Source organism: Coloeus monedula, assembly GCF_965178545.1.
Source record: "Coloeus monedula genome assembly, chromosome: 32".
In the NCBI taxonomy this organism is placed as follows: Eukaryota; Metazoa; Chordata; class Aves; order Passeriformes; family Corvidae; genus Coloeus; species Coloeus monedula.
Window position 1 is genome coordinate 1,588,163 of NC_138812.1, and position 25,129 is coordinate 1,613,291.

The following is a 25,129-nucleotide window of genomic DNA, read 5'->3' on the forward strand; positions in this document are numbered from 1 at the left end:
TGCCGGGGCTGGAAAGGGCTGCTCCCAGTATGATCCCAGTTCCCTCCCCGAGTGGTTCTAGTTTCCTCCTCAGTCCCAGTATGAGCCCAGTTCCCTCCCCGAGTGGTTCTAGTTTCCTCCTCAGTCCCAGTATGAGCCCAGTCAGTCCCAGTATGATCCTGGTCACTTCCCCTCAGTCCCTGCAGAATCCCTGTTACTCCCAGTATGAACCCAGTCACTCCCAGTCACTCCCCATTATGATGCAATTTGCCCCCGGCACAGTCTCAGTTGCTCCCAGTTCCTCCCACTTTTGCATATTGTATTCCCAGTTCTCCCAGTTGCCCCAGCATAGTCCCAGTCACTCCCAGTATGATACCAGTCTTGCCCAGCAGAGCCCCAGTCACTCATGATTGCCCCCAGTTGCCCCCAGCATGGTCCCAGTTTTCCCCAGCACATTCCCAGTCACTCCCAGTGTGGTCCCAGTCACCACCCGCATGGTCTCAGACACTCCCAGTATATCCCAGTTGCCCTGACCATTCTCGTGGTCATTCCCAGGCACTCCCAGTTAGCTCAGCATGGATCAGTTGCCCCCAGATTTATCCCAGTCACTGCCAGTACATCCCAGTTGTCACCAGCATGCATCCTATCATTCCCAGTTCCTCCCAGTGCATCCCCAGTAGGATCTCAGCATGGGCCTGGTCGCTCCCAGTAACCCCCACTGACACCCACTATAATCCCAGGATGATCCCAGTCACTCCCAGTATGATGCCAGTGGTCCCCAGGGTGTTCCCAGTTGCTCTCTGTCAATGCCAGCATGAGCCCAGTAGCCTCCAGTATGATCCCCGTGACTCCCAGTATATCCCAGTATATCCCAGTCACCCCTAGCATGCTCCCAGTCCCTCCCACTTCTACCCAGTTGCTTTCAGCACGATTCCAGTTGCTCACAGCCACTCCCAGTCAATCCCAGTATGATTCCAGTTACCCCCAGTATGCCCCCAGTCAGTTTCAGGTACTCCCAGTATTATTCCAGTCATGCCCAGAGTGCCTCCCTGTCACTCCCAGTGTGGGCCCAGTTGCTCCCAGTATGAATCCAGTCACTCCAAGTTCCTCCAAATACGATCCCATTTGCTCCCAGCATGGTCTCTGTTGCTCCCAGTCACCTCCAGTATGGTTCCAGTCATGTCCAGCACCTTTCCAGTCCCTTGCAGTCTGATTCCAGTATGATCACAGTCCCTCTCAGATACTCCCAGTATCATCCCAGTCAGTTCCAGTAGGATCCCAGTATGACCCCAGCATGGGCACAGCTGCTCCCATTATCTTCCAGTGTGGTTCCAGTTGAACCCAGTTGCCCCAGTTCAGACCCAGTCACTCCCCACATGAGGTTGAGCGCTCCCTGAATTCACAGCCCCCCACCCATGGGATCATCGCTCCCCATCCCGCAGGTGCCCGGGGAGGGGGAGCTCGGCCCAGATATCCCGGGGGGTTCCCTGGGTTGGGTTTTTTGGGGGGATGTTTGGAGAATGAAGAACTCCAAAGCTGAGCAGAAAATGCCCCTTGTGAGGACATTGGGGGTCCCCAGGAGGTGTTTCTGGGGGTCCCGGTGGCGGTGCCAGCAGAGCCCTGGCAGCGGGCAGGGGGATGTGGGGTACGCCCCGTGGTGGGGGTTGGGTCTGCCCGGGTCAGGCACGGCCACCTCCAGCCCGGAGCCAGGGGGCTGCGGGACCCCTTGGGAGAGCCGGAGGGGGAACCTCGGGAGCCCCAGAGTGGGACGAGCAGAGAGGGGCAGTACCGGGAGCAGGGGAGCCCCGGCAGTCTGGAGGAGCGAACCCCTGTGACCCCCAGGGCCCCAAAGTGGGGAGCCCAGAGAGGGGGGAGCGCCGCCATTCGCGGGACCCTCAACAGCCTGGAGAGGGGCAGGGGGGACTCCTTGGACCCCCTGCACCCCGAAGCAGAGAATAAGGGGAGAAGGGACCTGGGGACCCCATAACCCCCAGCATCCCTAAGTGGGGAGACCAAAGGGGGGAGCTTTTGGATTCCTGGACTCCCAGCAGCCTGGGGAGGGTGGAGACCAAGTAGAGAGGGGGACCCCAATAAAAGAGGAACCCCCAGCTGCTGGGACAGGGGGAACCCCCGGACACCAAAGGGGAGAGACCAGAGAGAGGGAACTCCTGAGAGGCTTTTTCAGAGCAGATTTTTATGGACACACAGTGCCCAGTGACTTCTAGAGATGGACTTGGGCAGAGGGACCTTAAACTCAATGTGCTCATCCCTTGTTTTCCCCAAACCAGGATTTCCCATTCCCAGCCCTTGGCCAGATGAAGGAGGAGGCTGTGAGGAAGAGGAAAATGCCCCGGGAGCCCCAGGCAGGTGAGGAGGAAGTCAGTGCCCCTTTCCCCTCTCTCCTGCTCCATCTCCCAGCCCAGCATCGCCCCTGGCTGCAGGACAACCCCGCTGCCGACGCCGTCCTGCCGGGGACGGACTGGGGGGATCTCCTTGCCCTTCCCTGTGGCCCGGAGGCAAATCCCATCCTCTCCTTGTCCTTCCTCCCCAGACAAGGAGCTGAGCACGGAGCCCAGGGAGGACAAATCCCCACGGCAGAACCTGGTGGAAGAGGCCGTTTTGAGCGGCTCCACGGCACAGGAATCCAACGGGGAGGAAAAGCCCCGGAGATCCTGCAGGAGGAGGGGCTGCAAACGCAGCCCAGGGTGCTCTGAGGAGGAAAGACCCACCCTGTGCCGGGAAGGCGGCCGGAGATGCAGCCAGAGGTCAGAGCTGGTGGTTCATGAGCAGCTTCACAATGGGGAGAAGCCCCACAAGTGTGGGGAATGTGGGAAGAGCTTCAGGTACAGCTCCCACCTGATCATCCACCAGCGCATCCACACCGGGGAGAGGCCCTACGAGTGTCCCCAGTGTGGGAAGAGGTTTCAGACCAGCTCCACTCTCCTCCAGCACCAGCGGATTCACACGGATGAGAGGCCCTTCCGCTGCCCCGACTGCAGGGAGGGCTTCAAACAAAACTCCCACCTCGTCACCCACCGGCGCATCCACACCGGGGAGAGGCCCTACGAGTGTCCCCAGTGTGGGAAGAGCTTCTCCAGGAGCTCTCACTTGACCCAACACCAACGGAGGCACCGCTAAGGGAAGCCCTGCGAGTGCCCCGACTGTGGCAAGAGCTTTGTCCTCTGCTCCAACTCCATCTCCCATCAGAGGAGCCACGTTTGGCAGAGCCCTGGTGACCCACATTCCCTGTGATCCAGGTTGGGAAGAGCCCTGGCTGGTGCTCTCCACGTTCTCCTGGATCCCCATTGGCACCTGGGTGAACGCAGGGGCAGGAACATCCATCGGGACTCAGATCAACATTGGAAATTCACTGGGAACAGCTGATTTTTTACCTTTACACCCTAAAATTTTTGTCTGCTCTGTCCAATTGTTTCTTCTGGTGGCTGCGGAGACAAACAATGGACTCTACACGATTCGGTGTGAATCAGGCAGAAGCCATTTTATTGATGACCTACTGTCCCTCATATACAGTTCTTGCTTTCCCTACACGCGATCGTGCATAATTATTATGGGTTAAGGGCTATTTTCACACGCTGCTTTATGCTTTGTGATTGGCTCTTGTCTGTGTGTCACATTGTCTGTCGTGTATGTCACAACTGTCCTTCAGTTTGCCTTTTCTTATCCTTTTCTTCCTTTGCTTGTTCCTCATTCACATCCTCCCCAGTGCTGCTTGTTCCTTTCTCACAACCTCCCCATGGACTCTTCCCCTGTGTAGGTGCTCAAGTCCTTCTGTCTTACGTGCTCTGTTTCCTCTGTTTTATGGCTGGTTCACATTATGTCGATTTTCTAGTAAAAACATGATTTCCACAGTCGAGGCATCAATGGGTCCCACTGAGCTCCATGCCCACCACAGGCTCCTCATGGACTCCTTGGAGGAGAGAATTGGGGGCCAGGATTGCACAAAGCTCTCAGAGACTCCCAGGCAAAAGCCAAAGCCAAAGTCCTTTGAAAACCCTGCAGTCCCTGGGAGCATTGAGGAGCCCCCAGGGCCATTCCTGACCAAGGCTCCCCAGGGACTCCTTCCAGCAGATCCCTGAGGCCACTGGGATGTGGGGGGATGCTGAGGGCAGGACAAGGGGCTGACGGTGCCCAGCCTTGCTGGGGCTGTGCCAGGAGGCCCCAGGGCCTCAGGACAAGGTGTCTCCTCCCAGCCCTTGGTGGCACAGATGCTGCTGTGCCCCAGGGCACCAAGAATTGGCTTCTCTTTGTCCCCCTGTCATCCCTGCCTCCAGTTCTCTGCTCTGACTGCAGCCTGGGGACACTTTCTCAGTCGTGTCCCTCACTGGGACCCATGAAAACTTCCAGAAACTTTGAAGTTCAATTCTGGCTGGAATTCTTGGGAGGTTTGTGCCAGTCGCTGTCAGGGCCTGATGTTCAGGGCCTCAGCAGCAAGGCCCAGGAGGGTCATTGCAGTCCTTGTGCTGTGTGTGTGCTGCTGAGCTGGGCCGGGCTCCTGGCACAGAGGCAGCTCCTGGCAAGCGGCAGCGCTGCAGAGAGACAGCTCTGGCCAGGAGCAGCTCCTGGGCACAGCCCAGCAGGGCTGGGGCACTGCCTGCAGCCAGCCCGGGCACAGCACAGAGGCACACAGGGCTGAAACTCAGCCGGGGCTGGGAAGGGGCTGGGAAGTGACTGCGGGAGAATCACTCCCAGCCCCTGGCACAGGAAGCCTCTGGCTGCAGGACACGGCAGCTGCAGCTCCTGGAGGGATCTCCTAAAGCTGCAGCATCCCCCTGCCTACGGATTCTGTGAGTACAACTCAGAGCATCTCGAGTGCAGGGGAGGTGAAATGCTCATGAGCCTCTGATGGGCTGAGGGTTTCTGATCACTCCCAGAATATTTCCAATACAAGGATTTTGATAGAAATGAGGAAATTTCCTGAGACTTTGTTTTCAGTTTCCTGCCATTGGAGAATGGTGGGGAGGGTGGATAAATATTAAAGGTGTGATGAATTTTGTCAGGTCCCTGGGACATCCAAACTGTTCCTTTCAGTGATCAGCAGGTGCACAGGAGATGCCTCCTGTGCTTTCAGCCACTCCCGTGCCCATGGACAGCACCAGCATCACCTTGGCTGGACCCCTCAGGCTCAGTCTGAGCTGTCCTTTCTCCAAGCTGCAAACAGAACCTGCCCCAGCCAGTGCCCTGCACACAGGCAGGTTTCTGTAGGGCCAAGGAGAGTGCACAGAGATTTGGGGTCTGTGAGTGCTGGCAGGGAGAGATCAGGCAGAGGGAAAAGCTCCAGGAGGAAAATCCCCAGGAAGCAGAGGGGAGATCAGGGAAGGAGAGAAAACAAAGCCAGCAATGTGTCAGGGAGAGTTTAGAGATCCCCACAGGATCCCCTCCAGTGCAGCCCCTCCCTCTGAAGAAGCCCCCTCCCTCCTGTGCCCCCCAGCCAAGGCTCTGCCCTCAGGGCCGGGGCTCCAAGGCGTGAAGCCCCTCCTGGGCAGGCAGAGCTGCAGCAGAGCCGTGGGGCAGCTCTGCAGCCCCGGGCCCGGTTCCCTCTGCAGAGCACAGGGCTGGGAGCAGCTGCCCGGCCCTGGGGGCTCTGGGAGGGGGCACAGCTGGCTCAGGGTGACGCTGGCCCCAGTGCCCAGCTGTGGGCAGGGCTGTCAGTGCAGCCAGGGCAGCAGCTCAATCTCCCTTCATCCAGTGCCCGCTCTGGGACTCTTGGCTCTCTCCCCGAGGTTTCCTTCCAAGCTGGGAGTTTCCTCCAGGATGCAAACGTGTCCTGGAGCATCTTTGTGTTATCTGAAAGGCCCAGAGAGAGGAGAAAAGCAGAGATGCTACAAGTGTGCAAATGCTGTCGGGTTGGTGAAATGAGCCAGGGGCACGAATGTGGTGCTGAGACCTTGAGAGAGGGACGGACATTTGGGGGTCTGTGGTGGATCCATCTGCTCCCAGCAGCACCTGGTGATCTTTAAGGGAAACATGGGAGGGTGAACATTCTACATTTGAGAGAAGTGAAACTGAGAAACTCTGAGCAGGTCAGAATGACAGAGCACCTCCCCTGAGTCTCCACTCATCATCTTGCCTTGCAAAAGTTGCTCTTTTCTCCCTGAAGGCAGCAGAAATGCTGAGGATTTCTGATACCCAAGAATACCAAGAGAGATATGGGGGGAGTTAGAAAAAAAAACCTCAGAACTCTTAAACACAAAAGGGTGTCTGTGTGTGTTCCAGGGGAGGGTGGATGGGAAATGGCTTTGGTTGTGGTTACAGATCTCCTCTAACTCTTCACTGTGTTTTTCTCCATGGTAGAACCCAATGCCCGGACACAGCCAATGTCCAACAGCAGCTCCATCAGCCCCTTCCTCCTGCTGGCATTGGCAGACACGCGGCAGCTGCAGCTCCTGCACTTCTGCCTCTTCCTGGGCATCTCCCTGGCTGCCCTCCTGGGCAGCGGCCTCATCATCAGCGCCGGAGCCTGCGGCCAGCACCTGCACAGCCCCATGTTCTTCTTCCTGCTCAGCCTGGCCCTCACCGACCTGGGCTCCATCTGCACCACTGTCCCCAAGGCCATGCACAATTCCCTCTGGGGCACCAGCCACATCTCCTACTCAGCATGTGCTGCTCACGTGTTTTTCTTTCTCTTCTTCCTCTCAGCAGAGGATTTCCTCCTCACCATCATGTGCTACGAGCGCTACGTGTCCATCTGCAAAGCCCTGCACTACGGGACCCTCCTGGGCAGCAGAGCTTGTGCCCACATGGCAGCAGCTGCCTGGGCCAGTGCCTTTCTCTACGCTCTCAGGCACACGGCCAATACATTTTCCCTGCCCCTGGGCCAGGGCAATGCCCTGGGCCAGTTCTTCTGTGAAATCCCACACATCCTCAAGCTCTCCTGCTCCAAATCCCACCTCAGGGAACTTGGGCTCATCACTGTCAGTGCCTGTTTGCTCTTTGGCTGTTTTGTGTTCATTGTTTTCTCCTATGTGCAGATCTTCAGGGCCGTGCTGAGGATCCCCTCTGAGCAGGGCCAGCACAAAGCCTTTTCCACGTGCCTCCCTCACCTGGCCGTGCTCTCTCTGTTCCTCAGCACTGTTATGTTTGCCCACCTGAAGCCCCCCTCCATCTCCTCCCATCCCTGGATGTGGCACTGTCAGTTCTGTACTCGGTGGTGCCTCCAGCCCTGAACCCCCTCATCTACAGCCTGAGGAACCAGGAGCTCAGGGATGCCCTGAGGAAAGTGAGGACTGGATACTTTTCACAAGTTAAAATCTTTCTATTTCCTTCTGCCATGCGGGGAAAATGATGACTAGGATGCTTCTCAGAAGTAATAATCTCTCTCTTTTCTGCTCCAGAACCTTCAGAATGTAACTCTTTACAATCTTGGCCTCTTTTTCCTCTTTGTCCATATTTTCATTGGTGCTTTTTCTTATTCTTTTTCTGGTGTTATTCTGCTTCTTATAAAGTACTGTAGTACTACTCCTTGCATTTCTACATGAACATCTACCTTTCTTTTGAAACACAAAGACTTTCAGGAGGCCTCTTCCCTGTGCATTTGAATATAAACAAGGGGCTGCCCTGACCTTTGTGTCCAAGGTTTGTTCCTCAGCCCTTCTCTGGCTCTGCAGGGGCAGTGCCTGTGGGCAGAGCTGGAGGGAAGAGACTCCCAGCACAGCAGCACGGCCAGGGACAATGGCCCAGCCTCTTCCCACCTCTGCTCTTCCCAGCTCCACACTCCCTTTCCCAGCCCTTCTGAGGGTGCAAGGCCGGAGTGCTCGGGCAGCTCGGTCACTGTCCTGCTGCGTGTCCGTGCTGTGAGCACAGGCAGGGACAGGCCACGGGCACTGCTGGGACACAGCCGGGCTCCAGCACAGCAGCTCCATCAGCAAAGGGCATCTCCTGGGGGCAGGGCAGGAAGGCTTCGCTCTCCTCCAGAGCTGCTGTCAGGAATGTGCCCCAGGAATGCCCTGGCAAAGCAAACCCCAGTGCCCAGGGGCAGGGGGGAGTGTGCAGGGGGGGCAGGCAGCAGTGTCCTGGCACTGCCAGAGCTCCTGGGATGGACCTGAGGGAGCAGCAGAGCAGGGCCTGGGCTGTGCCTTTGTTCCGGGCACAGCCTGGGAAGGTGCCCAGGGCAAGTGTCCCACACCAGCCCCTGCCACCAGCAATCCCAGCACTGGCCTCTGCCCTCCCCTGCAGGAGGTTGTTTGTCCCTGCACGGAGGGACACCAAGTGACCAGGCCAGCAGTCCGTGTTTGCTGTGTCCTGAGGAGCCTTCAGCAGTGCATCGAGTGGGTGTGGGGAGATGAACCCGAGTGAGCACAAACACCATCAGCAGCACTCGGGGCTGGCACAATTCCAGGGGCACAAACTGTGCCCTGAGGCCACTTCACTGCCAGAGTAATGTCCTCTGGGAAAGCACCTGTTATAAACATATATTATAGTATTGGCTTCTCGCAAAGTATTAAAGTAGATATTATATAATGTTAGAAATGCTTTTTGCTGTGTGGATGTAGTTTTCTCTCGTTTTAGCAAGAATGTTAGCAAGTGTGAGCAAGTAAGATAACCTCCAAGGGAGCAGAGGATGAGGCCCAAGGAGCTGCTAATCAACACTTTGTCCAGAGAACAAAAGGGCCCAAAGGCTGCTCCGCCCAGAGAACGGGCAGCCAGGAGGGTCCGAGAGCTGCTATCACCGCTCTGCCCGGGGGGCAAAGAGGCCCAAAGCTGCAATCAGCCCTGACTGTCTGGAGAATTAAGAGATCCACCCCACCATCGACTCTTACCTAGCGGGCCCAACCCCAAGAATCAAAAGAAATAAAACCACAAGGCAGAAGACTACGCATGCTCTAAAAAGGCGGACCCAAGGAGTGGCCATGCAGATCAATTCCTGGAAAAGTTTTAATATGAATAGAGAACAGACAGTAAAAATGGTATAAAAGAGACTCACCTCGGGCATCAGGTGTGCTCTTGGCAGAGCGCCAAGGCACCCGGCCGTTATCCCTTTGCTTTATTTTACGTGTCTCTTATTGTCTTTATATTAAACTCTTTAAATTCTAACAGGAGAGTGAACCTCGCTTTTCACAGCACCTGAATTCTTTGCTGGGCTGTGCTGAGAACTGCATGCAGACAAACGTCCAGGGCAGGGAGGCTCCAGGGAAAGTGCTCAGGACAGCCAAGGGCTGCACAGAGAGACACCGGAGTGGTGGGTCTGTGGGGAGAAATCACAGCTGCCTCCCTTGGGAATCGCCCCCAGGACCTGGACAGGCCTGTGCTGTGTTCTGGGCACTGACCTGGAACCGAGGGATGTGGAAAAGGCCTCTGGTGTCAGGGACGTTGGAAAGGCTGCGCAGGCACTGGCATTTGTCCCTCAGGGATTCCATGAGGGTCCTGCCAAGATGAGCTCTGCTCCTCCTTGGAGCCCTTCATGGGCACAGAGGGCTGAGAGACCTTTCCAGGACAGGCTCAGGCCAAGGAGCCCTTGAGTCTCTCAGCCCCCCGTCGGTGCCTGCTGGAATTCAATCCCCCTCCCCATCCCGCAGCAGCCCCGCATTTCCCTCCTCCAGCCTTGCTCTCCAGCACAGCCACGGGGGCTCTTCGGGCTCTCGGCTTTTCCTGCAGCCACCGAGGCCAGCTGAGCTCTGCCTTCCCCACACTCAGCCCTGCCCAGCGCAGGCAATGCCCAGAAATTCCCTGTGTGTCCCTGGCCTCGCTGTCAGCCACGGCAGCGGCTCCGTGGCCCCTCTGTGCCCCGCTGCCCCAGCCATGGTGCCCCAGCCCCTGTGCAGGCCCAGCCCAGGACAGGAGCGCTGCGGGTGGGAACGGCCCCTGGGCCCTGCTGCCCACAGCAGCCTTGGGGCTCTGCGCTGTTGAGCTTTGGACGGGGTACCCTTCCTTCCCGGACCAGGGTGAGAGAGCAGAGGAGGCTGCTGTTCTGCTGAGTTCTGTATTTCATAGTCTCACAGCTTTCTTGAAGGCAGAGTTCAAAGGGGGTTACATGATAAAGGCAAGCAGCAACAGCAACAACAGGCAAAAACAGCTTCTTCTTCTTCTTCTATATGCTCTATATGCTCTATATGTTCTATATGCTCTATACTCTAGACTCTATATTTTTTCTTACAGAATTATGGATTGTATTTGTTAATTGACCAATAAGATTAACACACGATTCCAGTTTTCCTTTTCTTAACCGATCCTGGTCTAATTCTAACAGTCGTAAGCCTCACACCAGTGTTACACAGGTATTACACAGATTTGCGGATGCAGTTTCTATCAGCTCTTATTGTTTACGTGAACGCTCTATCTAAAAAATGTGAACAGTGTCATTCTATCCATATTTTGTCTAAAGTAAAGAATTCTGTGAAAAGGTAACACTGCTGCAGTAAGAACTGTGTTTAAGGTCTCTGCTGCAGCTTTTCAATGTTTAAGGCACTTAGCATATATTTCTACTAAAAGTTAAAAAATCTATATTTCTATTTCACTTTGGTGTGACTTCATGTATCTCAGCTTGTCCAAAGGTTTTAATTCAACCCCTGTGCTTTGGCTTCCCTCTGGGCCTGAGTCCAGAGGAGCTTTCACTTCAACAAAACAGAACACTTACAAGAAAAGTAAATGGAGTGGGAACTCATGAGAGATTGAATTTTCTCTGATTCAACTCAAGGATTGATGCCATAGACTTCTGAGTGGAAGAATAATTAATTCATTCTCCTTAAGACAATAAATCAAGAGAATAAATTAGACTTTTGTATCAGGTATGAGTGAATAGATTGCATCCAACACAATTTTTTCCTGTAGGATTTTTATTTTATTTTTTTATTTTCTCAGGAGATTGTATCAAGGCAGAAGAATTAAATTCAAGATATTTGTAGCAAAGAGACCTCTGCTGAACTCATTGTTCCAAATAAACATATCCCTTACCCCATATTTCCATGACTGGAAATTTTTCTAATTCTGGACTCTAGTATATTGTACTGTATGTGTATTCAGAATACTTTGCAACAGTTAAATTTGCTTAAATTTCATTTCAGACATTTACTTAATTTTAAGAATTTGCCTCATTTCAGCCATCTTTTAAAAAGTATTTTCACACTTTCATTTTTTTTGTCTGATACCTTTTCTGTGAGGAGGATCCTCATTTGGGTTTTCTCTTGGTACCTCACTAATGCACTCTGAGAGCCATGTTCTGTGTTATTAATGTAGTAGTGATCCGGGGTTCATGGATGGCTACTGCAGGAAACTTGATGGCCAGTAGTGAAAACAGCAAAAATAATGATGAGAGGAGCCACAGACGTTCTGCTGTCTGAGAACTGTGAACTGCCAAAATCAAAAAGGTCAGTGCTCTTCTGGTTCAGAATGCCCTTCAGTTGGAGCTGGAACATACTTTGGGCTAAGAGCCTGAGCACAAGAGGCTGTAGCACCTATTTTGTTCAGCAGTTCCCTATTGCCCTACTCCATACTCCACTGCATTCCAGCATGTGATTTGCTGAGCTGTAGACTGTCCCTGAGTGGTGTGATTGCCTGGAATGCTTGAAAATTTGGCTTCACATCCCTCAGTTTCTTTTCAGCATTTTCTCTGTTCCCCTCGTTGCCTCACACCAGCCCCTGTTTTACTTCTAGATGGAGAACAAGGTTACAAACTACAACTTCTCTTCCTATGTACTTAGAGGGGTTCTCACCTGTAATAATAAATGAAATAGGTTTCATTCCTTTTGATTCCTCCTGGTATGATGCAAAGAAAGGAAAGGTAGCTGGAACTATGGCTTTTTGGGGTGGCTGTTATACCAGAGCCCTGGGTCTGTATTAGGGATATTCGTGTTGGCCAGACTGTCTCAGCAGAAAGAGGGAGGAGTGCAATATTAATGTCAGGAGCTCATCCCTGTCCGTGATTTATTAAAAGAAGCCTAGCTTCATGTCTTAGGCCCTGAATGAAATACCTGCAGTTTGGCTGCATGAGTTTGTATCTATGGATCCCACTTCTGTGCAATGTCTGAAGGCCAGGGAACTGCCTTTGTTACCTCTCCTACTGGCACTGCTACAGGAGAAGGGAAGAAATCCAACTAATTTTGAATCAGCTAACGTGTCCCTTTTGGATACAGAATTCACTGAGAGCCATAAATACAGTGCGTGGCTTTAATAAAGCACAAACGTGAATTTTAGACCACACCTGGCATTGATGTTGCTTGGACTGAATGTGTGCACAGCCCAATGTTTCTCCTCATTGTCCCTGTTATGAATTTCTGCCATTTTTCCTCTTCATTCCTGTCTGAACAAAAGCAGACTTTGTGCCACTGAGTTGAGAACGTTATAAATAAGGTATGTAATTCGTGCTATTATGTATAAAATTGGAGTGTAATCAGACCCTACAGAGACCGAGTTTCAAAATCCCTTCAGCAGCCTGGCTGAGAGAAAAATTTCACAACACTAAAAGAAGTTCTCTCACAATAAGTGAGGATTCCACCCAGGTGGGGTTAGATCTTATCACCGGGACATTTGCACCATAACGACTTGATTGCCACCTTCTGATATCTACATCTCATCTGATAAGGAATCGGACATCCCGGGAACTAAAAATAACTGCTCCAGGAAGCAGAGATGGCCCATTCATCAGCAGAAATGGCCCACTCATCACCCAGGATGGACAATTCCTGGGATCCAGGAAAGGCTTTGCGCAGCCCAACTCCGGGACAAGAAAACTTCATGAATATGCTAAAATGACGAGAAGAATAGAATTAATTCGGACTCTGCCCAAAAAATGTATAAGAAGGGACCAGCCAAAGCAGCATCCGTGAACTTGGGAGGTCTGGTGCGACAGAGATCAGATCTATGCGTGTTCACCCAGCTCCGACCCCTGGCTCCGAGCTGCTTTTCTCGATCGTGGCTTTTAAAACCGATATTTCGGTCACATAATAAATGTCATTTCTTTATAAATTTTGATTGGGCAATTTTGTTTATCTTAAGAACATCCTTCTCAGGCATCAGGAAACTGCCCCATCTCTTTGTTCACCATCTCGAGTGCTTTTCTCACTCAGAGAGGATGGTAACACCACAGGGATTCGTGTACTGACTCTGAGCAGCAAGCTTTGGCCCTGGTGAAGCTGAAGGACCATAAGGCAAGGCAGGAATTTGTTAAGAAGTTCTCACTAATCCCTGGATTTGAAGGAATGATGGAATAAATGGCAAACCTTTTGCTTCAGGCACTGGAGCAGATGATTTTTCTAACAAATAATATTGGTTTGAGCGTTACTGAGCTCATTCACCTTGTGAGGGATTTTTTCTTTAAAAAAACATTGATTTCTTTGTACCTTAACTGCACAGCTTTTGAACAGCTGGGTGCTTTTGTGTTCCTTCTCCCGTTTATGACGTCAGTGTGCTTTTTACTGCATATCCAAGAACAGCTTTTAATTTTTCTCATTTTTAGCTTCACTTCCTAGTTCTTACAGTTAAGTGCATTTTTTATGTTGTAGGTCACCTGTCACATTTCCCTCGGGCAGTATCTGTACACTGCAAGTGATTCAGCCTCTCTCTTTCTGTTCCATCTCATGCTAATGGCTGGGAGATGTTATCTGGGTTAGCCAGGCTAAGGAACATCCTGTTCTTGCTTGATTTTCTTGAGCTGAGAATCTTCTGGCTATCTCACTGCTCCTTGGAGTATTATGTTGCTCTGGGTTCTGCAGATAGTTATCTGAGGTGTGAACTGGCCAGATGAGTTGCTGCCCTTTGTAAATGGCTCTGTTTAAATTTCTGTGCTATCTTGGACACCGCTTAAGGTGTTGGGTCCCTCTTGCCTCAGGTGCTGTAAATGGGAAGATGAGAAATTCCTTCCCATCACTGATGAAAGTCCTGGCCAATCTCAGTATCAGGGGAGATCTTAATGTGATGAATTTCCTTTGCTGCAGTGTCTGTGCCAGGCTTTTCTCCCTTGTGTTTGATCGTTTATAACATACACAGATACATGTTTTACTTAGGGAAAATCTGGGAGCATGGTGTGTTCATAGCTACTCGGTAACATATTTTCAGTATATATAACACGTGAATGGAAAAGGGGAAGTGCAGCACAATGAGTGTGTTTTGGGTATCTCCTGCAGATGTGTAATCTGTCCATAAGAAGAGATTTCTAAGAAAGTTTTATTAATGAAGGTTGCATCATTGCTTTTTTTATGCTTGCAGCTGCTCAGAGGGAAGGAAAGTCCCACGTCTCTCTTACACTTGTTGAAACACAGCATGATTTGTTGGTGTATATAAATTTAAGCTAGCTATTTCTCATTTGACTTCATTTTGCTTTGTGCCAAGGTCCTCTGGAGTAACTGAAACAAAAGTAAAATGCCTGTTCTGATGGAATGATTGAATAAAATGTAAAAGGTTAGCAACAGTCAAATTAGATCCCCTTGCTGCTCATTGCCAGGAAGAGCTGGTTCATTAAACCAAAGCAGGATGGAAGTGATGAGCAATGTGCTTGCTTAAAGGATTCCTCCCTTGAGAGGGTGATGGTGTCACCTGGATCCTTGAGATCATCATCTGCTGCTTGCTGACTGCCTCTGAGGAACAAGCCTCAATGTCATCTTACCTGTCTGTGACCCATCGGCCTCGGGAAACAGCTGCTTTCTCTCATGCTGCACTGGTTTGGAAAGGAAGGAAGAGGCAGGAAAATTGTGACTTTCACCTGTGTGAGTGCTTTGGTGGCAACAAGATTGTGTCTTTCTATGTAAGAAAGTGTGTGTGTGTCTCTCTTAAAAAGCCTGGTGCTTGTTATCTTTGCTAAGCAATTGCAAAGAACCAATGAAATAGAGAGACAGTGTTGTGGTGGATATTAACTTTTAATGAGCTTACAGAATAGAGCCTTTCATAATCGGAATTCCTTAGCTCTACAGAGATAATGAAAATAAGAATGTAGTGAAGTTGCTATATACGCTAGCAGATGATTTCCAAACACTGAAACCCAAAGGATTTAAAATTTATTCTGCTAAGAAATTGCTTGGGACATGCAACTCTTGGGCAGGAACTACATTTCATACTAAGTAGACATCATCTGGTTATGTTGAAATGTAAAGACTCAATTGGGGTCTTGCAGAAAGCAGTGGTAGAAGTACTGTTGGCTTTGCTAAACGCAGACCTGGGCCAGTGGGAACTATCCTGGTGCTGGCAGACAACAAGGTCTGCATGGAGGCGGGGGTGGGGGAAATCACGGGTAGGGCTTGGCCCCAGTATTTTCAGAACTATAAAGGACTTGGAATGGCCTGGGAAATTCTGTTCTGGGTAGAGCTGATGATGGGATGGGTCAGCATTTAGGAAATGCTGATTAAATGAAGGGCACGCAGGGAGTTGAAGACATTGTGTTAAGGTGAGGAACAAGACCGGGACACCGCGCTGGGGCCCCGCGCACTTTTCCAGCCCGGCCGTCCCCACGGGCCGGGCCCCGCGGCTCCCGCTGCCGCCCCCCAGCACGGGGCTGTGTCCCAGACCCCACGGTCCAGCCCGAGCTTTGGGGGCGGCAGCGGAGCTGCTGGACGGAGCTTCCAGCCCCGCCAGCCGCAGCTCTGATCCCTTGGGCCGTGACGCCGGGGACGGGTGTCCGTCGGCGCTCGGGGTCTGTCAGCTTTTGCAATGCAGAGGGAGAAACTGAGTCCCAAGGGGTGTCGGTTTCCATCAATCGCTATTTCTCCTCTCTTTTCCATGATGGATTTCACAGCGCTTCCTTTCGCCCCAGAGATTTGGAAAACAAAATTCCCGGCTGCCCCGGATCCCTGCAGCTCTCCACAGCTCCAGCCTCGTCCCTCCTCTCCGTTTCCTTCTCTCCAGTCTCTCCCGCCTGGCCCTGCCGGCTCGGAGGAAGGAGATTCCCCCGGCACCCCCTGCCTCCTCCTCCTGTCCCGTGGGGCGCAGTTGGTGCTTCTGGAGCCGCCTGCCCGCGCAGCCGGACCCGCCCTGCGGCCGCTCAGCGCTGCAGCCGAGGGAATGAATTGCAGGCACCGCTGCGCTGGGCTGGCCCTGGCCGGGTGCCCGGGGCCACCAAAGCCGCTCTGGCACTCTGCTCACAGCTGCAGCACACAGAGCACTGAAGGAAAGGCTTGTGGGCTGGGATCGGGGCAGGGAGAGCTCACTCACTGCTCACTGCCAGGGCCACAACAGACCCAAACTGGGGAAATTAATGGAATTTATTTCCAAACCAATCACACCAGGACAAGGAGAACTAAAACAAATCCTAAAGAAACACCTTCCCCACCCCTCCCTCCTTCCCGGGCTCCCAGTCTCCGCCCGCAGTCCCTCCTCTGCCCTCCCTGCACGGCAATCGTGTCACCAGCCATGAACTTGGCTTTTGCCTCATCCCGGGATCTCTTCCCGGACAGGAAGAACTTTCCCCAGCACAGATTCAGGCTGTGGCAGCCTTTGAGGCTCAGGGTGTTTCTCCTGCAGCTCCTTGCAGGTCTCCTCTCCCCGTGCCGGCTCTCCTGCGCCACAGAACTCTGCCGGCTGCAGCTTTGCAAACGTCAGCTCCGGGTCTGGATGTTCCTGCACGATTTGCTCGAGGTCCTTGGGGGCTGCATCCGATCCACTGTTGTTGTGTTCCCCCTCGGCACGGAGCCCATGGATCTGATGGCCCCTGGCCAGGGCCTGGCACAGGAGGTGGAACCTGGGTGCTGCTGCAGCGGCGCCGGGGGAGCCCCAGGACTCGCTGTGGCCGCTGTGGCAGCCGCAGCACAGCCCGTTCCCAGCGAGGAGCCCAGGGCTCCGTGGGGCTCTGCAGGACCTCGGCCCTGGGGCTCGTCTGCATCAGCCCGGGCAGCTGGGCTGGACTTGGCTTCGTTTGTGTCTCTGGCTGCCCTGGCACAGCAGCTGCCCAGCGCCCAGGGGACAGCAATGGGAGCGGGGCAGGTCGGGGTGAGCTTCAGTGTCTGTGCCCGGCAGAAATGCCAAAGCCTTCCCTAAGGAGCAGCGAGTGCTGCCAGAGCACAGGATGCTGCTGCTGCTGCTGCTGCTGAGCACGGGACGGCCCCAGGGCTGATGCCAGACAAAGCCGGGATGGGAGCCACAAACAACGGGAGGAGGGGGGGAGGGGCAGGAGAGGACGAGGAAGAGCGAGGGGGGAGGGCGGATGGAGGAGCAGGAGCGGCAGGAAGAGGAGAGATAAAAGGGGAGGGGCGGGAGGAAGAGGAGAGATAAAAGGGGAGGGGCGGGAGGAAGAGGAGAGATAAAAGGGGAGGGGCGGGAGGAAGAGGAGAGATAAAAGGGGAGGAGCGGGAGGAAGAGGCAGGACAGAGGAGGCAGGAAGAGGAGCCTCCACGTGCATCCATCGCTCTCTGTGTCCGCAGCTCTCGGCTCCCCCCATCCCGCAGGTGACCGGGTAGGGACAGCTCGCCCCAAATATCTTGGGCAGTCACTGGGGATATTTTTGGGAGAGGGGATTTTTGGAGCTTGGAGGACTCCAGCACCGAGCCCCAAATATCTTTGTTGGTTCCTGGGGGAAGGGGGTTTGGTGGGGCGGGGGGGGAGGCGGATGTTTGGATCTTACAGGGCTCCAAATGTGAGTCGGAAATGCCCCTTGGGGGATATTGGGGAGCCCCCGGCACGCGGGGTTTTTGGGGTCCCGGTGGCGGCTGCCGGGAGAAATGGGATGGGGCGGGATGGGGCCCGGGAAGGGTGGGATGTGGATTGGGGGGTGGGATGAAGTGTGGCGGAGGGGGATGGGCGGGATGGGGCCTGGGCTGAGGCAGCCGAAGGTTGGGGATGATGAGGCCGGGGGGACCCCACTCCTGAGGGGCGTGCGGGGTATCCGGCAGCTCGGAGGGAGTTTTGGGGCACCCCTAATCCTGAGGGGGTGGTGCCGGCAGCGGGGGACACGTGGCTCCGGCAGCTCTGGCCCCAGCTGAGCCCCCCCCGCCGCCAGCGCCCCCCGGAGCGGAATTTGGGGAGGGGGAGGTGGGGGCGGCCAGGCCGGGCCCCCCCGCGCTGTCCCGGCGGGGGCCGAGTGCGGGCGGGAGCCCCGCGGGGCCCGGCCCTGCCCGGGCACGGCTGATGCCGCCCGCCCGCGCTCCGCACTGGTCCGGACTGGTGCTCCCAGTGCCGTGCGGGGCGGGGCCGCTCTGGGGACCCCCCAGGGCACAGCGCGGCTGCTTTGGGGCTGTGGGCAGCGCCCGGCGCTGGGCATGGGGCGGGTGGGGGCAGCTGGGGCCGCACTGGTGGCACTGGTGGTGCTGGGAGCCCCCCCGGCCGCGGGGTGAGCGGTGAGAAGGGGGGCGGGTCTGGGACCCCAAATTGAGCGAAATGGGGAATGGAACTCCCAAAGTGAGCAGGAGGGGCCTGGACCCCCCAAAACCAAGGCCGGGGGAGGGGAGGTGGGGATTGGGGATGGGGAAGGTGCAGAAGGGGGGGGGGGGGCGATAGGGGGCTGGGAGCCCCAAACAAAGCGGGAGGGGGCTGGGACACCCAAATTGAGCTGGAATGGGGCTGTGGATTGGGGGAACGCTGAGAAAGGGGAGGAGAGGGGAGGGAAAGGTGGAGTTGGGGCAGAAGAAGAGCGGTTCCATGGGGGTCCAGTCCTGTCCCCCAGCACCTGAGCCCTGGAGCGATTCCCTGGGGCTCTGGGGAAGGGAGGGATCCGCACTGGGGGGGTCCCCAACCCCCCTGTCCATGCCTGGGGCTGATCGGGGCTCCCCCCACACAGCAGCCGGTGCTGCGGCAGCCGTGGGGCAGAGGGGGTGGGAAAGGGGGGGCAGGGTGGGAGTGGAGGAGGAGCGGGAGGGAGAGGAGGGAGATTGGAGGAGGAGGAGCTGGAGAACCACGAGGTTCCACCGCCCTCCCACTGTGTCCGCAGCACCCCCAGCCCCGGTAGCATCTTCCCCCCCCATCCTGCAGGTGAGCGGGGAGGGGGAGCTCACCCCAAATCTATCGGGGGGTCAGCGGGAGGGGTTTTTTTGAAGGGGTGTTTGGAGCTTGCAGATTCTGGAATCGAGCCCCAGATGTCCTTGCATGTCCCTGGGAGGGATTTTTTGGGCCAGAGGGGATATGTGGGTCTTGCAGGACTCCAAAGCTGAGTCATAATTGCCCCTTGGGGGGGTCAGCAGGAGGGGTTTTTTTGGAGGGGTGTTTGGAGCTTGCAGATTCTGGAATCGAGCCCCAGATGTCCTTGCATGTCCCTGGGAGGGATTTTTTGGGCCAGAGGGGATATGTGGGTCTTGCAGGACTCCAAAGCTGAGCCATAATTGCCCCTTGGGGGTCCATGTGAGGATCACCCGGTACTTGCAGGGTTGGACGTTGGCTTTGGGGATCCCCAGGAGAGCTGGGGGCTGGAACATGGGACCCCTGGAGTGAGGAGAGCAGAGAGGGACGATACCAGAGCTGGGGGACCCCAAAGAGCCTGGAGGGGTGGGGGGGCCTGGAGATGAGGTGGGGCTGGGACCCCTCAGCCCTGAAAGGGGGTGGTGAGGAGAGGGGGGAGCCCCCAGTGCCTGGAGTGGAGGGAGGCTGAAGAGGGGACCCTGGGACCTCTGGGAGCCGAAGTAGAATCAGGAAAATAGGGACCTGTGCGACCCCCAAAGCCCCCCAGCATCCCTAAGCAGGACCCCGGAGAGGGGGATCCCCAGGACTCACGGGACCCCGAGCAGCCCTGACAAGGGGGACCCCCAGAACCCAAAGTGAGGAGACTGGAAAGGGGGGACTCCTGGAGGATTCTTTTGGAGTCACTGTCAATTTCTTGTTGGTTTTTATGGACACCGGTGACTTGTAGAGATGGACTTGAGCAGTAGGAAGCCCCAACCCAACACACTCATCCCTTGTTTTCCCCAAACCAGGATTTCCCACTCCCAACCCTTGACCAGATGGAGGAGGAGGCTGTGAGGAAGAGGAAGATGCCCCGGGAGCCCCAGGCAGGTGAGGAGGAAGTCAGTGCCTCAGTGGGGCAGTGTGGGGAGTGTGGGAAGAGGTTTCACACCAGCTCCACTCTCCTCCGGCACCAGCGGATTCACACGGATGAGAGGCCCTTCCGCTGCCCCGACTGCAGGAAGGGCTTCAGGTACAACTCTGACCTGATCGTCCACCAGCGCATCCACACCGGGGAGAGGCCCTACGAGTGTCCTGAGTGTGGGAAGAGGTTTCAGAGCAGTTCCAATCTCCTCAAGCACCAGCGGATTCACACGGATGAGAGGCCCTTCCGCTGCCCCGACTGCAGGAAGGGCTTCAAGCAAAACTCCCACCTCGTCACCCACCGGCGCATCCACACCGGGGAGAGGCCCTACAAGTGTCCCCAGTGTGGGGAGAGCTTCAGACAGAGCTCTCACTTGACCCAACACTAACGGAGGCACCGCTAAGGGAAGCCCTGCGAGTGCCCCGACTGTGGCAAGAGCTTTGTCCTCTGCTCCAACTCCATCTCCCATCAGAGGAGCCACGTTTGGCAGAGCCCTGGTGACCCACATTCCCTGTGATCCAGGTTGGGAAGAGCCCTGGCTGGTGCTCTCCACGTTCTCCTGGATCCCCGTAGGCACCTGGGTGAATGCAGGGGCAGGAACATCCATCGGGACTCAGATCAACATTGGAGATCCATTGGGATGAGCTGATTTTTTTACCTTTACACCCTAAAATTTTCATCTGCTCTGTCCAATTGTTTCTACTGGTGGTATCAAGCAACCCTGGATGATCTTGGAGATCTTCTGCAGCCTAAGTAACTTCTGTGTTAATCCTGCTGAAACAACCAAAATTGGGGTAAAAATAAAGAAATTAAACAAAGAGGTCTAAAGCGGCACCATTTTACCGGAATTTGGGGGTGACTTTGCTGTTCAGGGGAATATTCGGGAGGATCTGAGTGTTGTGGGGCTGTGAAGCCAGATTGGGGCCACAATCTCGTAGTTGTGCTGGCAGAACGTGTGCACCTGAGCCCCTCTGTTCTCCAGGAATTCCGGTTGTCTGTCCCAGTCCCTGGCCTGGGTCTTCCCCTTTGGGGTGTGACCTCCAAAGTGCCCAAATCGCTGCTGAAGTGCCCAAGCTGCTCCTGGCTGTGGATGTTCCTGTGCCCCAGCCTGTCCTGGTCAGTGCCATGGGGGGTTGGAGGGGGTCTGGGGGCTCCTTGGGGGACTGGGAGGGGCTTTTGTGTCTCTTGAGGGCATTTGTGGTGCTTAGAGGGGCCTTTTGGAGTGGTCTCTGAGAGACTTCTGGTGATCTTGGCTGGGCCGTGTGGCTCGGAGAGAATTTTGTGGTTCTTGGGGTCATTTATGATGCAGGGAGTGGTTGGGGGGGTTCCTGGCCAGGAGCTGTGGGGTGGTTTGAAGGGTCCGGGAGTGGCTGTGGGGCTGGGAGGGGGTTTTAGGGCAGATGTGACCTCTCCCCCAGACCCCAAAGCTGCCACCAGACCCCACCCCCAAGATGCTGCCATGGGTCGGGGGCTCCATGTTGGGGTTCATCTTCCTGGTGCTGCGGGAGAAGGTGAGGGGGGGTCCCCAGGGGCCGTGTGTGTCCCCCCAGAGTGTGTGTGACCCCCCCATCCCGGTGTCATCCCCTTTTCCCTGCCCACAGGGCTCCTGAGCCAGCCCCTGCTGCCCCGGGAGGGAATTTGGGGAGGGGGCAGAGGGGGTGCGCAGCCCCCGCCGGGGGATGACCCCGGCCCAGCGCCCTTCGTTCAGCACCAAGCTGGGCTTGGGGCCGCAGGAGGAAGAGGCCGATGGGAAGCAGATCCTGCAGGGGGGACAGGGCTTGGGCTCAGGGCAAGGTCCTGCCCTGCACACCTGGCTCAGGTGTGAGCCTGCCCCGGGAAGGGAGCGGGACATTGCCATCCCCACGGATCAGGGCTGGGAGCAGCGCTGGGAGCACGGACATGGAAATCCTGGGAGCCACTGGGACCGCCCTGGGGGGTGAATGATCCCCCCCAGCACCTTTCCAGGCCGCCCTGCGAGCTGAGAAATGCTCGCTGGGCCTCGGCCTTGGCCAAGAGCCCCCGGGCTCAGCTGCTCTGAGCTCAGGCGCTGCCGGCTCCCGCAGCCCGCCCAGGGCCGCCCTGCCCGTGCCGGGGCTGTGCTGGAATTCTCTGCTGCTGCTGGGCCACTCGGGGGCTCTGGCCCAGCAGGAAAGGTGACCCTGAGCCAGGAGCTTTCCTTGGCCGCAGCAAAGCCTCGGCACGGAAAGACCTTCCCAGCGCTGGGCCCTGGGCCGGGAGGGATTGTGCCACCACAGCTGTCCCTCCATTTCTTCTGCCAGGCAGCATTAGCACATGAAAAGTGGAGAAGCCAGAGCTGCCTCTCAGCTTTCCGCAGTCCTGCAGAGGAATCCTGTGTGGGAAGCAGCCTGGGAACAGGGTTGAGGTGGCAGGGCAGGGGAATTGAGAGCCCTTTCCTCCGCCGTGGGCCCAGGCTCTGGCCCTTGCCCTTTGCAATGGCCCTGCAGCTGCCAGAGGGGCCTTTTTGGCTCAGCTGAGAGCAGTCCTGCTGCAAGGCTGTCCTCGAGCTGCTTGGGCTGCACATGTGCCCAGGGAATGCTCATTGCTTGCAGTCTCAGGCGCTGTGGGTGTGCAGGTGTAACTACTGCAGGAGGGAACAGCTCTGCTGGGGGCAGTTCTCTTTTTCTTGGTGGTTTTTCTGTTGAAGGAACGTTCCCTGCCAGCTCTGGGCAGAGCTGTGTAGCTGTATGTGCCACTTGTGTGTGGCACTGTGGCTCAGGAGGTGGCCAAGGGGAGCTTGGCCGAGGTGTGGGCAGAGGAATGGCCATCAGGCCAGGCTGGGGGGTCAGCGGCCGGTCAGTTGCGTTGCGTGGCCGCGGCTCTGGAGGCTTGTGTGGGAGCGTGTGCAGGGCTGGAAGGCTGGGGCTGCCGCCGCTGTGTCCCAGAGCCGGGAAGGCCGGGGCTGGCCCGGCCCTGGCCCGGCCCCGCCAGCTCTGGCAGCTGCCGGCGGGGACACAAAGGGCAGCTCCGAGCTGCGGCCGCTGCGCTGCGGCCGCACAAAGGCAGCGCCCGCAGAGCTCCAGGGCAAGGTCCTGGCCCTGGCTCGGGGCTGGGCCGGGGCCAGCGGCAGAAAATCAACTTGCAGCTTGGGCCCCGCAGCAGGGAGGAGCAGCAATTGCTGGCTGAGAGAGACTCTTGCCAAGGGCCTGCGGGGCCGGGCCCCAGGGAACGGCTTTCCGCTGCCCGAGGGCAGGCTGAGATGGGATGTGGGGCAGCAATGGTTCCCTGGCAGGGCGCTCAGGGCCTGGCCCAGGCTGGCCCCAGAAGCTGCGGCTGCCCCCGCATCCCTGCAAGTGTCCCAGGCCGGCTCGGCCATTGGGGCTTCCTGCCCAGGAGGGCTGGGCTGGGCTGGGCTGGGGCTGCTGAGGGCGGGATGGGCTCTGCCTGAGACAGCTGAAGGCTGCGCATGATGAGGCCGGGGGGACCCCGTTCCTCAGTGGGTTCTGGGGTGTCCCACATTCCTGAAGGGATGTCAGGGTATGTCCCGTTCCTGAGGCAGTTTTGGGGTCCCCCCAATGCTTCGGGAGAGGTTCTGAGAGGGGGGCTCTGGTACTTGGAAGGGGGACCTATTGTCAGGGATGCGGGGAGCCCATTTTGGGAAGGATGCTGCTGTTTCTGGCAATGTTGAGAGGTTCTGAATGGGCTGTGGGGCCCTGGCTCTCATTTTGGGACTTGAGGTGAGCCCATGGGCACAGCAAGGCCTGAGGAGAGGTTCCAAGCTCCCATTTGGGATGGAGGGATTGAGCAGGAGCCTCCAATCAACTCAATGCCAGCCCCAATGTGTCGATGGCAGCCCCAAATGGCTCGATCCGTCAGCCCCAAGGCCCGGCTGTGGGGAGTCAGGAAGCACAGAAGGGGAATTGGTGTCCAGGAGGGGTGGGATGGGATGGGATGGGATGGGATGGGATGGGATGGGATGGGATGGGGGTTGGTTGAAGTTTGGGATTGATGGGTTGGTTTGGGCACTTGGAGTGGGGCATTTCAGGGAGGGAAAGCAGGAGCTGCTTTTGGGGAGGCTCCTGCTGCTTTTTGACAATTCTGGGGCCTCTAAGTGGCTTCTGGGAGGTTGCAGTGAATTTGGGGAAGGTGCCGTAAACCCCCTGCAATTTGAGGGGCTGAGGTGAAGTCCCCACATTTTGGGAGGGTGAGAGGACCCCAACTGGGAGGGGATCCTGCTGCTTTGCACCCCTTCAATGGGGCGAGAAGCAGCCTGTGAGGGAGGGGGGGAGGGAAAGAAGGAAAGAAGGAAGGAAGGAATTCGGAAGGAAGGAATTCGGAAGGAAGGAATTCGGAAGGAAGGAAGGAATTCGGAAGGAACGAAGGAAGGAAGGAAGGAAGGAATTCGGAAGGAAGGAAGGAATTCGGAAGGAATTCGGAAGGAATTCGGAAGGAAGGAAGGAAGGAAGGAAGGAAGGAAGGAAGGAAGGAAGGAAGGAAGGAAGGAAGGAAGGAAGGAAGGAAGGAAGGAAGGAAGGAAGGAAGGAAGGAAGGAATTCGGAAGGAAGGAATTCGGAAGGAAGGAAGGAAGGAATTCGGAAGGAAGGAAGGAAGGAAGGAAGGAAGGAAGGAAGGAAGGAAGGAAGGAAGGAAGGAAGGAAGGAAGGAAGGAAGGAAGGAAGGAAGGAAGGAAGGAAGGAAGGAAGGAAGGAAGGAAGGAAGGAAGGAAGGAAGGAAAGAAAAGGAAGTAAGGAAGGAAAGAAAAGGAAGTAAGAAAGAAAAGAAAGAAAGAAAGAAAGAAAGAAAGAAAGAAAGAAAGAAAGAAAGAAAGAAAAGAAAGAAAGAAAGAAAGAAAGAGAAAGAAAGAAAGAAGAAAGAAAAAGAAAAAAAGAAACAAAGTAAGAAGAAACAATAAAAAAAAAAAGAAAGAAAAAAGAAAGAAAGAAAAAGTCCTAGAACAAAAAGCCAGTGCTGCCTTTCACAGCCCCTTTGCTGTCTAGGAACTAGAGGAAACAAGCTCGTGATACGCACTTTCTTTCTCAACTCCATCTAGCACATCCTTCTCTCCAGGTGGCAGAGTCCTTGGTGGAAGTGAAGCATCTCCAGCTGCAGTTCAGACTGAGACATGTGCCAGGACAGGAAACATTTGCTGACCTTCCCTCTTCCCTGTGCAACATGATTCTTGCAGCCCAGTCACTCTCGCACACTTTCGGGATCCCTGAGTCCAAGCACCTGAAGCTCCCACAGACAGACGTGTCAGGAAGGAAAACGTTCCAAAATCACCCCCTTCTCTTAGCAGCATAGAAA

The 25,129-nt window shown here is 55.6% G+C and overlaps 1 pseudogene across 1 annotated transcript; it reads left to right on the top strand.

Moving 5' to 3' along the window:
- Nucleotides 1-6,314: 6,314 nt before the first annotated feature.
- On the top strand, nt 6,315-7,282 carry LOC309583696 (olfactory receptor 14J1-like; annotated as a pseudogene). The gene has a single exon. The product of its transcript is annotated as an olfactory receptor 14J1-like (transcript).
- Nucleotides 7,283-25,129: the final 17,847 nt, after the last annotated feature.